The sequence below is a fragment of the Berghia stephanieae genome, chromosome 4, assembly GCF_034508935.2.
Source record: "Berghia stephanieae isolate SIO BIC M18660-M18661 chromosome 4, UCSD_Bste_1.3, whole genome shotgun sequence".
NCBI lineage: Eukaryota > Metazoa > Mollusca > Gastropoda > Nudibranchia > Aeolidiidae > Berghia > Berghia stephanieae.
In genome coordinates, this window is record NC_088363.1 from 38222394 (window position 1) to 38237393 (window position 15000).

The following is a 15000-nucleotide window of genomic DNA, read 5'->3' on the forward strand; positions in this document are numbered from 1 at the left end:
AGATAGATTTTACAAACGGAAGTAAATTTACTATCATGATACTCTAGCATTAATCCATTGTTATGATTTGTGCTACAATTAAATTATTTATTAACTAGACATGGAAATGTTTATATTAACGTAGGTATATGAATGGGCGACAATAACAATGAAAGATTGTGATTACAAATCATTGTGATGAACGACATGATGGCAATGTGATTACAAATCATTGTGATAAACAATAGCGATGGTAATGAAGCATGATTTAAGTCGATGATATGAAGGTAATTTTCTGAATGAAATGAATGAAAATGTAAATGGAATATTGACATTTCAATTATTAATCATAAATGAGTGAAAATTCATAACAATAATAGATAAAGAGAAGATTTCCCAAATCATGAATGGGTATGGTATATATATCCAAACAATACTCAATGTTACATTAAGTTGGGTCATCATGTTTACAAATAAAATTATCGAAATTGTGCGTTCTGATTTGGCATAGTTGGCGAGGTAACTAACAGTATGCATGGGAGGTTAAGTTATACCCTTCTCATGTGTTTATACTAATCGAGAAAGTAGGTCGGCGTGAATATTTTCACAGCCTGGTATGTGAGAGATACTGAAAGTGTAATTTTGCAAAAATAGACTCCACCTTAGTACTCTACTATTATTCATTTTGTTATTTCTTATGTACGTGAGTGGTTTATGGTCCGTTTCGACCACAAACTCTTTTAGCAGTAGATATCTGCTGAATGTCTTTAAAGCAAAGACGATGGCCAGTCCTTCACGCTCTATTACAGAGTATCGTGATTCTCTGTCCAATAATTTTCTGCTTGCATATAAGCAAGGCATTAGAGTTCCCTCATGTTCCTGTAATAGTACACCTGCGATGCCCTTATCAGACGCGTCAGTTCTTACAACAAATTCTTTTGATATGTCGGGTAATTTAAGAATTGGTTCTGAACAGAGTAATGCCTTTAATTGGTTAAAGCTATTCTGACACACTTCTGTCCAAACAATTTTGTTCGGTGACCCATTCTTTGTCAGATTTGTTAGCGGTGTCGCGATGTGCGCGAAGTTGTAAATGTATTTCCTGTAAAAATTTAGGAGCCCAAGTACTTTGCGTACTTCTTTTTTTGTCTTAGGTGGTTGCAATTGTGCGATTTTTGTTTGTTTTTCTGTCTCGGGTGTCTGTGTCCCATGACCAACGGTATGATTAATCCTGCATTTGAAGCTTCGATATTAGTAAACATAGGTTGCGACACTGTGTCTCTATCAAAATACTTTTTTAGCATATTTGCATGGAATGTCTTTGTTGTGTTGTTAATTTGAATCTCGTAATTAACATTAGATTTTACTGCTGTTATTTTGAATGGTCCTTTCCATGTAGCTAAAAGTTTACTCGAGTCATCGGGTAAGAGTATTAGTACTTTGTCACCAATCTCAAATTTTCTTGATTTGCTTTTGCGATCAGAGTATTCCTTGTATTTCTCTGCTTTTTTTAGTGACGGATTCCTGTGCTAGCTTACATGTATCCTCTATTCTGTCTTTCAAGTTTCTTACATATTCGTAAGCAAACATAATTTCGTTATTGTCCTCCTCATTCCCTTTACAAATGTCGGCTACTATATTGATCGGGCCGCGAGGTGATCGTCCATACATCAACTCAAATGGGGAGTAGCCTGTAGATTCTTGGGGTATTTCTCTATATGCAAATAGGATTGCTGGTAAGTATCTGTCCCAATCATCTGGTTTTTCTGCTGACACTTTTCTTAACATATTCTTTAGAGTGCCATTAAATCTTTCACAAAGACCATTTGCTTGGGGTGGTAGGGAGTTGTGAATGAGTGTTGGATTCCCATGAGTTTCATGGTTTCATGCATCATATGTGATGTAAATTGGGGTCCATTGTCCGACAGTATCTCATTTGGTATGCCTATTCTAGTAAAAATTGTCATCAATGCTTCAGCTATGTGATCCGATGTAGTTGATTTCAATGCTATCGCTTCTGGCCACCTGGTTGCGTAATCGACTAGTGTTAGTATGTGTGTATGGTTTCTATCTGATTTTGTTAAAGGGCCTATAATGTCAATTGCAACTTTTTGAAAAACTTTTTCAATAACTGGGGTTGTCTTTAATGGCAATCTCGGTATTCTGCCTTTTGCGACTCTTCTTTGGCATGTGTCACAAGATTTCACATATTCTCGGACGTCTTTAGTAATTCCAGGCCATGTGAAATTCTCGGATATTCTCTTCAATGTGGAAGAGCTCCCAAGATGTCCAGAAGTTATTGAATCGTGCGCTATTCCAAGGATTTTGTTTCTGTAAATACTCGGCGTGACCAGTTGTTTAGCTATTTTGTTTCTTTTCCTATGTAACCTGAACAGAATATCTTTTTCAATGATGTATTCAACTTTTGATTTCGTCCCTTTGTTTGCGATATTGAAATATGAAGTTAAAGTCGGGTCCTTTTTCTGTTCTTCAATGAACGTGTTCCTGTCAAATTGTTGTGGTTCTAGAGAAATAGTCATTGGCTTCTCTGTTGTCTTAGTCATCTTTCTTGTTTCTGCTAGACAAGCTGTTTCTTGGGTTAATGACCATTCTTTTACATCTGTTGGGTTGTCTTTAAGACCTTTTATATTGCCAACAATAACATCAGCGACGGGGTTGGGAAGTATACAGCATTCCACTATTCCTGTATAGTATGGGGTTTCTATGTACACATTAGCTGTTTCAAAGGTTTCGACTGTGCCACTGAATGTTATGCATTGTACCGTTTTTCCAGTTTTGTCTTCGTCATTGATCAAAGATGCTTTTATTCCTACTGTACTGCATCCTGTGTCTCTCAATATTTTGCAATCAGTTCCATTAGCTTTGCCTTCACAAAAAAATAGCGATCCTGATTTGTGAGTTTGTGTTAAAAGTGACATACCTTTCACGCAATACACATTTATATTTTCTCCTGACATTATTCGTGTCTGATTATTTACACTGGTTTGGAGTGATGCATTTGCAGTTTCTTTCGGATATCCCACGATTTTGTAACATTTGTCTGCTGTGTGGCCTTTCATTCCACAATATTGACATTTAATTATAGGTTTGTTGGTTTTCTTATACTCAGTATTATTGTCAGTGCTATTTCTTGTTTTGTTTTGATAGGGTCGGCTATGGTCTCTATTGAACTGTTTGTTCCATGGTTTGTTACTATGATCATCTTGTTTCACTTGCGTGTTCCGAGTGATTGATCGGCTCGTTCTATTTGAGTACTGAACTTTAGGTGTACCTGGACTCTGAGCAGCGGCAGCGTAGTATGGTTCCTTCAATGTTCTGCTAAGGGGTGTCAATGGATGTGCGCTGTTAAAGTTTTCTGCGTAGATTTTTAATTTGTCCAAGTTTTCTGGCTTTCTCTCTTTAAAGAATGCGACTAAATCTGGGTTGCAAGCTTGATAGATTCGATTCTTCAGCGTGAGATAGTAAAGGCCTGCAAAGTCGTCTTGTTTTACGTTTGCCAACTCAAGCCACCGATTTAGAAATTGAGTAATTCGGTTCACGAATGTATTAAAGTCTTCTCCACTTTCCGGTTTTGCAGTGTGAAACCTTTCCTGGTAACCATCTTCCGTTAATCTAAATCTTTTTAGTAGATCGTCTTTAATTTTACCATAATCATCTGCATCTTCAGTTGTTAAGGTATAGAAAACTTTTAGCGGTTCTCCAGAATCAAGGCTGTGGCCCATTTGCTTTCTGGCCAACGATAACCTTTAGCCTGAACTTCGAATCGGTGTAAGAAGGATTCTAGACAGTCTGAGCGTTCATCGTATGTTGGCATGCGTGGAAGTTTCACGAAAAATTCATCACTATTATTATGTTTTCTTTCATGACCGGTTTTTGTTTTTTCAATTTCCAGCATCATTTGGGTCCTTTTGGTTTCTTCTTCTGCTAAAGCTATTTGTCTTTTTAGTTCCCTTTCTTGGACTCTTTCTTCTCGTTCTTCTCTACGTATTCTTTCTTCATGTTCTTTTTCTTCTCTACGAATTCTTTCTTCATTTTCTTCTCTACGAATTCTTTCTTCATTTTCTTCTCTACGAATTCTTTCTTCGTGTTCTTTTTCTTCTTTACTGTGGGGTAGTCGCACACATATGTAATGGCTTATGATCGCATAGTGGTGTTTTTGATAGATAGTAATATTATCCTTTGCGTCGTGTTGTAGATGTTAATAATGACGAAAGAGTTCAGGGGCCGGTGATGATAATTGAATGCACAACATCAAGACATTCAAATAAAAGTCCAGATTCCAAGTTTCATTTCTTACAGTTTTATTTGTTTGTGATAAATTCAAAATCCAAATCATGATAAATTCCAAATCCAAATCAAATAGCATGGTCATAATTCATCAGTTTCATAAATTCCAAATCCGTAAAATCAGTCCACATGTAAAGTCAATTTTGCCTAAGTAACCATTTTCAATATTCGTGGAATATTTCTAAGTCCGTAAAAGCAAATAAATGATGGTGAGCACAAAAGGTTTAAAGTGTGCAGCTCATGGTCAAGTTGAATCCTCCCGTTTTCCTCGAAACATCCTCTTTTATCCCTATCAAAATTTTACCCATAGTTCCATTGTTTCCACGCCCCCTAGCAGTTTTGACAGTTCCCTGTCAGTCTATAATCCAACCCCTAAGAGTAAGACCAAATCATAATCAAACCTGAAACGTCAATTCCTACATATTGGTGTTAAACCCCGCCTTTTATGATATAATATTACTTTTGGTAAACGTTAGTTCAGTACGCCCAAATAATCTGTACGCCCAAATAATAAATTCCAACTATAATTTGATGCTATTATCCCCAATAACCAAGTAACACCGATCAAAGAAAGTAATTTTCTAGTACTCAATATAATGACCAATCCTTTAACTTTGGAACGTAAAAACTGTCCTAGACTACTCAATATAATGACCAAGTTTAACTGATATACAAGCACTGTGAACTCATTAAACCCACTTGCTATAAGCTAACTCTCTTACATACGCCCCTTTCTTAGAATTTAAATTGACTTTAAAACAATTTCAATTCAAAAAAATTACAGTGAGAGATTAAATATATATGTAATGTCCAACTAAAATGTAATAAATAAATGTTAAAATGATAATACTTATACCAGTTAAATATTTAAAAACTTTAAACTTTAAATTCAAAAACACCAAAGTTGATTACAACATTCATATATATCAATTATAGGTTTTATAGTATTACAACATTGATAAATTCACAAACATCAAATTTGATTACAACATCTAAATAGATATATATATCGATTATAGATTTTTTTTTCTTTCAAATTACAACATCAACAGTAAGGTATCTATCATTTAAAAGTGATTAAAATTTAAATTTACCAACACGAAAGTTGATTAAACATTTATATATTTATCGATTATACTTTTTAAGGCATTACAACATTGACAGTAAGATATCAATTAATTAAAAGTTCAAAGAAAAATTATCTTTTCACCTTAAATTCCATCTTCATAGCAATAAAAGTGTTTAATTCTCGTCATATCCCATCACACATAAATAGTATTGCGTGAAAAAGGATGGTTCAAATTCCATTTGTGATATACTCACGTTGTCTTATTCAATCTCAAATTTAACTCTTTACGACATGGGTGATAATCTCAGCTTCCATGTATGTCTACTCATTTACTGACATATCAAAACCAGTACCTTGTATATTCCCTTATATTGTATGATTCCATTTAAACAACATTATTACATTAATTCCTACTTATAATATGTGGTACAAATAATATATTATAGACATCTAGATCCATATACGAAGGATTACATTTCAATTAGTAATAAAAAAATATTTAAAAATAAATCATAATAATAGCATTATCATCATTTTAAAATTCAAGTTGAAGTTATTATCATTCATTGTTCATTGTTGATGGTTCAATTTTTAAAGCTTTTTAAGTCATCAGGGTGTAGTTTACAACTACATTGATATCAAATTGTTCTTTGAGGTCATCCATCAGAGGTCACATTTCTCAGTAATCCGTTCGTTTTGAGAATGGTCATCCTGTAAAAATTGTCAGTAATTGTTAATTAAGTCATTGTCTCCATTTAGAATGAGTTTTCATGTAATGAAAAAAAATATATCAACTATAAGAGTTGAGGTGATTGTATTTAGTCTACGTGTTGCATTGTTGTGTGTGTTGTGGTCACTGAATAGCCCAAGTGTCATAAATTCACTTTAATTATTGTTAATTAATTAAAAACTTTTTCCTCTGTAAATGTCTTCGAATTATCACCATAATGTCTTCACATTCAAATATTTAGTCTTTAATAAATAATCAGACATTAGTCTGTCCGACTTGTTCACATCACATATTTAGTGTTAAGTAAATAATCAGTCATTAGTCTGTCCGACTTATTCATATTTAGTACAGTGTAAATAACTAAATAAGTAAAATCTAACACAGTATGTGATTGTGGGCTGTTACTAAAGTGACCAACTTTTGCAATTAGTGTGTTGTATTTGTTCGAGTCTTTTGAATTTGGGACGAAAAAAGACTCTACAGGTAGCAAACGTATGCTTAACCTGTTGGGTTGTTTCTTGGTCTTGTGACGTCGCTGTAATCCATTCATCTCCGGCATCTGGGTCGATTCTCCTCGTAGATATTTGTGGTTGTCTTGTGTAAACGTTGAATCTCATTGTAGATGAAATTGTAAAAATTCAAGATTAACTGTGTGCGAGATCTTGAATTTAAATGAAGTTTGACTTATCCAGCAAGTCAAAAGAAAGTTGTGAACTCAGCCATGTGTTGACAAAGAGTTCGTGTGTAGTAGTCGACAGAGGTCGTGTGTTGTAATTGTCTGTGTTTGTTGATCGAGTTTTGATGAGGTGGCATGTGAGTACACACCAGGTAGATGATGTAATCTGTAGAGTACCGGTGGGTGACGTGAGTCCAAACACCAGGTAGATGATGTAATCTTGTAGAGTACCGGTGGGTGATGTGAGTCCACACACCAGGTAGATGATGTAACAATAACGTAGTCTAGTAGACTATGTAGTAGGGTCGAATAAGGTCAACAATATTTTCGTTATTTGAACGCAGGTTGTTGAATATCATACGATAATGAATCCAAGGAAATTGCTCATGTGGCGTTTTGCGATAATTTTTCCTGCATTGTCTTATATACATATATAGCCTTTATCTTTACAATGATACTAAGGCAGGCTTTATTATAATATTCAATGTTTATAAGTTGTAGATATGGGTGCTGCACACTTGTATATTAACATAAGTTTAAATTTGAATACGCTCACCACTGCACATGAAGGAAGTAATATTGTTCACAATTGGACATCGTTTTTGTAAAAACAATCGTATCTTGAACGTTTATGTAATTATTGACATCGTACATCGTTGGGTATTGTTGTCGTAGAAGTAAATACAAGCAATCCAATTGTTCAGTAAATAATGTAAATATAAAAAAGGTTCATGGAAGAAATCTGTGTTGATACAGATATTATTTTATGAATTCTGTCAAGTTTGTATAAGTTGAAAGGTACGATGTAATTGAGGTTGTTGTGTAGTTTGTAGTCTGTAGATTGTGTTGATTCTGGACGTATCAATGGCGTAGTGTTTTGTCGAGATTGTTACTCCATTTCAATGTATTCGTGGATAGACCAAAGGGATTAGGACATTTCCCGACCTATGTTGTGGTTGTGTTTGAGTTGCCTCTGTCGTTGTCATCAGCGTTCCCGTTATGACCGATGGTTGCAAGTGTCCTCTTTCGTGATGACTGTATCATGTTTTAGTGCAAACACTACTTCTGCCTTTGATTAACTCGAATTATTCCCCTTAGAAAATCCCTAATTTAATGAAATATGATTTTGTTTATGTTATCGTAGCACTTCCTACCATTTCAACTGATTGCCGAATGATTACACACTTAAGATTTGACAATTGAACATAACTTCTTCTTCAACTCAGTTACACACTTTATGATATAAATGTTAAATTCAAACCACGCAGTAAATATTGATTACAATTACAACACCGAATCTATAGGAGAAAATATGATAATCAAAATATTCGCAGAAACGATATACACTCTGGTCAAGAAAAATTCAATGTTTCGCGCCTTTGCCCTCGGCTTATAAAAATATTCATATAACTCATTGCGACGTTATCTCGCGCCTCTTAATATAGCATTGATAAATGTGTGCGCTTTAACCACGCGCCTCGTATTTATAAAAATTCTCCGCCTTCTGCATCATTTCATAATGTTAAACAATGCGCTTTAATCACACGCAAAATAAAATATTCCCGAACGCATCATTCCTGCGTCTCGTAATTTAAACCATGTGCACTTTAATTACCGCGTCTTACATCACTGCGCTTATTTACCCACTATGCATTTACAGCATTTTACCATATGGGTTACTTATAATTCGCTGATTCTTAACAAGTTAACCACTTGTGTCACAAATATTATCAGCTCACATGACATAATGCATTTTCAATATTTTGTTATTCTTCCGTAATAACATTTTAACTCCCATTATAAGACATCAGTCTTTCATAATAATTAATACTCCGTCATTTTATTTGTTTCTCGACTTTAAACCAAAAGTCCGTTATTCCGTTATTATGAGAATATGTCTCCTTTTAAAAATCACGACGAAACGCGTTTCAAAACAAAACTAAACAAAACAACGATTGACTCAAATTCCGCATAAATCATTTCAACTTAATTTCCAGTGATAAAATCCAAATGTCTTATGTAATCTATTATAACGCCATGTCTCATTACACAACTAAATAAGCTCTGTTGTCGATTACTTGGCTGCGTTAACCACACATTTATTACCAAGAATACAAACAGATATAAAACGTTGCTCTTTGTCATGAACCCATGAATCTCAAAGAGTCAATATCAACCTACCAATTCATCCCTATTGACGGAGAGAAATATAATCAATGATGTTGTAATATAACAATAAATACCATAAGACATTTTTCAATTATCAAAACTTAGAATTTACGTGTTTTTATTGCCATCGTCTTCTTGAGTCATTTTGACAGAAAATAAAACGTAACAACATTAAATAATGGACCAACTGTTTATGTAATTCCAACAGTAACATACAAAAATTGAAATAAAAATCGACACATCTTTGTTACTGATATTAACAAAACATTGCCATTAACGGTACAAATTAATATTCGAAGATTTGTTCCGAAACGCCCGATTATAAGTAAACGCATTTTCATTTATTTTGAAAATAAAACGCACTAAAATATTCATTTAAATTCTGCAATTTTTATTTTCATCTCTCCCTCTCTTCTTTTTAATTAAATAAAATACGTATAGCATCAATGCATTATTATTATTATTATTATTATTATTATTATTATTATTATTATTATTATTATTATTATTATTATTATTATTATTATATTATTGTTATTATTATTATTATTTTGCCGTTCTATAATATATTGTTTTCACTTTTTGAATATAATATATTGCCCTATATATCTATATTTTTTTAAAATTTCCTTTTCTATCTGTGACTCTTAATTTAAATATTATTTAGTATATTTATTTATTTTTTTAAATATCGTCTTTTGTCAGAATTTTAGGAATCATCTAAAATTTCAATATTTTTTTTTCATATTTTAATACAAAATAATTCCACTACTTCACCTTCAAAATTGATATTCATTTTCTTTCCCAAATAAAACTATTTTCCTATCTGTTCACAATAATTCACTTCAAAATTCGAGTCTCAGAAAAACTTCAATAGATGTTAACACGGCAACAATATACATTTCTCGTGTATCCATGGTTCGGAATGATAACATCTTTACATCCTGGTATCACGGCTCCAAATGAAGATATATAAGAATCCTGAGTCACGACACCAAATAAGATACATAATGTGGGGTAGTCGCACACATATGTAATGGCTTATGATCGCATAGTGGTGTTTTTGATAGATAGTAATATTATCCTTTGCGTCGTGTTGTAGATGTTAATAATGACGAAAGAGTTCAGGGGCCGGTGATGATAATTGAATGCACAACATCAAGACATTCAAATAAAAGTCCAGATTCCAAGTTTCATTTCTTACAGTTTTATTTGTTTGTGATAAATTCAAAATCCAAATCATGATAAATTCCAAATCCAAATCAAATAGCATGGTCATAATTCAATCAGTTTCATAAATTCCAAATCCGTAAAATCAGTCCACATGTAAAGTCAATTTTGCCTAAGTAACCATTTTCAATATTCGTGGAATATTTCTAAGTCCGTAAAAGCAAATAAATGATGGTGAGCACAAAAGGTTTAAAGTGTGCAGCTCATGGTCAAGTTGAATCCTCCCGTTTTCCTCGAAACATCCTCTTTTATCCCTATCAAAATTTTACCCATAGTTCCATTGTTTCCACGCCCCCTAGCAGTTTTGACAGTTCCCTGTCAGTCTATAATCCAACCCCTAAGAGTAAGACCAAATCATAATCAAACCTGAAACGTCAATTCCTACATATTGGTGTTAAACCCCGCCTTTTATGATATAATATTACTTTTGGTAAACGTTAGTTCAGTACGCCCAAATAATCTGTACGCCCAAATAATAAATTCCAACTATAATTTGATGCTATTATCCCCAATAACCAAGTAACACCGATCAAAGAAAGTAATTTTCTAGTACTCAATATAATGACCAATCCTTTAACTTTGGAACGTAAAACTGTCCTAGACTACTCAATATAATGACCAAGTTTAACTGATATACAAGCACTGTGAACTCATTAAACCCACTTGCTATAAGCTAACTCTCTTACATTACGAATTCTTTCTTCATTTTCTTCTCTACGAATTCTTTCTTCATGTTCTTTTTCTTCTTTTACTTTCTCTTCGCACCATGAAAATATTCTTTCCTGGGGTATTTCTAAGTCCTTTGCGAGACTTAAGTATCTTTTATATGCTTCCATGTTGCAATAAATTAGTTACGATGTTTTATATATATTATATTGACAGGATACTGTTACTGACTGTTTTATTTATTTACACTTACTGGAATGAACTGTTCTATTTTTAGAAATCTCTCTCTCTTATTTCAACTTATTATGTATGTTGAATTTGATGCCTTTTATCGTTATATCTTATAAAGCAATGTGTCAATACAATGCGGAGTTATTATGACTTGAGTCAATAACAATGTGTCAATCGCGTGTACTCTAAACTATGTTACTACGAAAAATGTATCACCAATGTGTGTGACTCGTCGTTAGTTTGTGTACAATTATTCGCAATGACGCTAATATACTAGAGTGTGATAACAATAATAGGATGCCAAAATAATCCCAAGTTATCTATCACTAAATATAACACGACGGCTAGTAGACTCCTTTTATTATTATTTAGTTTTTAAAGACTCACTTTTCAGAACATAATATATAAGTGGTTTTCGGTAACAGTAATATGCCAAAAATGCATTTAAAACAAATCACTATGCAAAACAAATCACGATGTCTATAGTTACTATGTGATGCCCAACTCATGTAAAAGAGAATAATGAAGGATATATTTACCAACTCAGTTCGTGGCTGGGACCTCTCTCTTGTTCAATGGTTGTTCAACAATTGTAATTAGGCATTGAAGAGTGTTTAACAGTGATGTCTGAAATACAAAACAATAAAATATCGTAAGATTTACAATAGTTACAAAATGTGTTCACAACACTGAGTGATTGGATGATAGGTGAATGAATCGTTATGGGATGTAAACATATTGAAAACAATTCATGAATGAGGCAAACAACAAAATGAAATGAATGATATAATAACAAAGTGGACAAGGAATGAATGAATGAATGAAAAACTGAGTGAATAGATGAATGAATGAATGGATAATGTATGAATGAAAGAATGAAGGGAGGAATAAATTTATGAATGATTGGATAAATGAGTGAATAAACGAATGAATGGAAGAATGAATGAATGAATGAATAAATGAATGAACAATGAATGAATGAATAATTTATAAATGAATAAATGAATGAAGGAATGAATCAATAAAATGCTATTCAATTTGAATGAAAGAATGAATGGATAAATTGCTATTCCATTTAAATGAAGAAATGAAAAGAAAAAAAAATTAATCCTGTAAATAGGGAGTTCAATTAAAATATGATCAAGTGGGGCAATTAAGAGTTTTACAATTTAAACTTTAAGGTTAGATGAAATAGGTATAAGTAACTAAATAAATTCAATTCTTTATATGTGTCCCCTCCAAAATGTCATGGTCTCAAGTGAGTAAAGAGCTACTCGACTATGCATAAAGATATATGTAGAATGAGGCCCCAGAATTTACTAGTTACTATAAATGAAAAACAATTAACGATTTGTTTACAATGAAATAAAATAATGATGAAATTTAATTAAAAGAGATAAACAGTGATCGTGGCAGTTACAAATAGAGGTATGAATATTTTACGTAACTTATGATAATATGTCAGGTTCGTAAGTTTACGTTTCCAGGCAGTTGATGGGCTTGGATGATCTATTCCTCTGATAACAGGATTGGACTCGTAAAATTCCACTTCCAGGCAATTGGTAAGAGGTTATAGTGTAGTACAGCGGGCTTGGGTTTGATCCTTGAAGATTATACAATCAAAGTTAAAAGCTCCGGCGTCTTAATGGTGTAGATATAATATCTACAAAGTCCCAAAAGATAAAAATCTTCCAGTATATATATAGGAATAGAGCGACTGGCCGTCCGGCATAGATTGTGGAGAGAAAGTGAGTGTCGAATGTTAGACCTATCAGCTTTTATAATAAGTGGCTACGTGACAGAATGTAGAACGAAAAGTATTCACTAATTAGAAATTAATTCGAGGGAAGGCTATAAAAGGAAAGACGATCTAATATTAGAAGGTAAAGTTTATCTAAGCCTACCGAAATATAACTGGAGTGAGATGAATTCAGTTCTTAATAAAATAAAATTTAATAAGATAATTGTGAACAATCTTTACTGTGACAATCATCATCATCATCATCACCACCATCTTCATCATTATCATCATCATCATCATCATCATCATCATCATCATCATCATCATTTAACTTGAGCTTTTACTTGACATTTATATAGCGCAATATCCACTAAACGTGCTCAAAGCGCTTTACAGCAACACTTACCATGTGGGACGTGACATGACACCTGTTAGGCGATATTAGAATTTTTCGGACAGAGACTAAGCCGTTAACGACCAGATATATAATCATTTTACACCTGAGAACAGTGAGAGAATGTGAGTCAAGAGCCTCTTGCAAGGACTCAACTATGCGCCGAGCGAGGCTCGAACCCACAACATTCCGATCCCAGAGCGAGTGTCATACCACTAGATCACAAAGCCGCACAATCATCATCATCGTCAGCTATTCATCATCATCATCACCATCATCATCATCATCATCATCATCATCATCATCATCATCATCATCATCATCATATTCATCATCATCATCATCATCATCATCTTCATCACCATGAACAGGAGCAGCGCAGCATTTTTTGATATTGAATTACAAGTCTTTCCCTCTCCTCAGTGCCTTTGCTTTGCTCCAAAAGATGGATACTCGCCTACATAGGGCTCCTTGGGATTTGTACCCTATATGCCTTGCGAGTCAATATGAGTGTGGCCATTGTGTGTATGGTTAAAAACGGAGATGAGGACGATACAGACGCCAATGGTGGTGGGAATAACACAGGATCAAACCAATGTGGCACGCTTGACTCCGATAAAGAGGAAGATGTAAGAAGATATTTAAGTATGATCCAAGGAAATGAGCATTTAAAGAATTTAAGTCATCTTTTGTATAGCGTAGTATCCTTTTAATGTGCTCGAAATGCCTTGCAATATGCTGATGATGATGATGATGATGATGATGATAATGAGAAGAAGAAGAAGAAGAAGAAGAAGAAGAAGAAGAAGAAGAAGAAGAAGAAGAAGAGGAGAAGAAGAAGAGAAGAAGAAGAGAAGAAAGAAGAAGAAGAGAAGAAGAAGAAGAGAAGGAAGAAGAAGAAGAAGAGAAGAGAGAGAAGAGAAGAAGAAGAAGAGAGAAGAAGAAGAAGAAGAGAGAGAAGAAGAAGAAGAAGAAGAAGAAGAAGAAGAAGAAGAAGAAGAAGAAAAGAAGAGTCGGACGACGACGACAACGAAGAAGAAGAAGAAGAAGAAGAAGAAGAAGAAGAAGAAGAAGAAGAAGAAGAAGAAGAAGAAAAAGAAGATAAATAGCTAGGTAGGTAGGTAGTTAGATTGTTAGACAAATAGATTGATACATTTCTTATTATCATTTGGATACGATGCTAGTCTTTAACAAAGTACGTATTTTCAACCAGTTCTGACAAACGCAACATCTCTGTTAGATGAACAGAAGGTCAATAAAAACAAAACCTCTCTGTGGCAGGTACATGTGTAGGAATAATTATATTTTAGGGGGAAAATACTTAATTACTGCCCATTATGTCTGTGGGCATTTAGGGCAGCAACGGAGGACCTTCCATCTTCCTCTGTACGTGGCCATTATCTTCAGGGAGCCCCATGTCTCCTCTCCCTCTCTCATCTCTCTCTTCACTGTTCTTCTTCAAGTTGCCCCGGGCCCTCCTCTTCTTTTCGTTCCTTCCGATGCTCAACAGCAAAAGAGGACCCCAAAATTATTCTAATAATAAATATAGTACTAATAATAATAATAATAATAATAATAATAATAATAATAATAATAATAATAATAATAATAATAATAATAATAATAATAATAATAATAATAATAATAATAATATATACTTTATTCATAAAAAAAAAATGGAAATTCGTTTACAGACGTGGTTTGCATGAAAATGTATAAACACAAAGTTCAGAATCTATGGCGACAATGTATACATATATACATATGCAAATGCACAAAAATGTAAAAATATACAACCAAGAACCAA

At 33.5% G+C, this 15000-nt stretch overlaps 1 pseudogene across 1 annotated transcript in view; it reads left to right on the forward strand.

Annotated features, from left to right (window-relative positions):
- The window catches only part of LOC144971764 (sialin-like), a 51512-nt pseudogene that overhangs the window by 9885 nt on the left and 26627 nt on the right, over positions 1-15000 (forward strand). The window contains exon 4 of the transcript XR_013645180.1: positions 13617-13822. The product of XR_013645180.1 is annotated as a sialin-like (transcript). The remainder of the gene's footprint in view (positions 1-13616; positions 13823-15000) is intronic.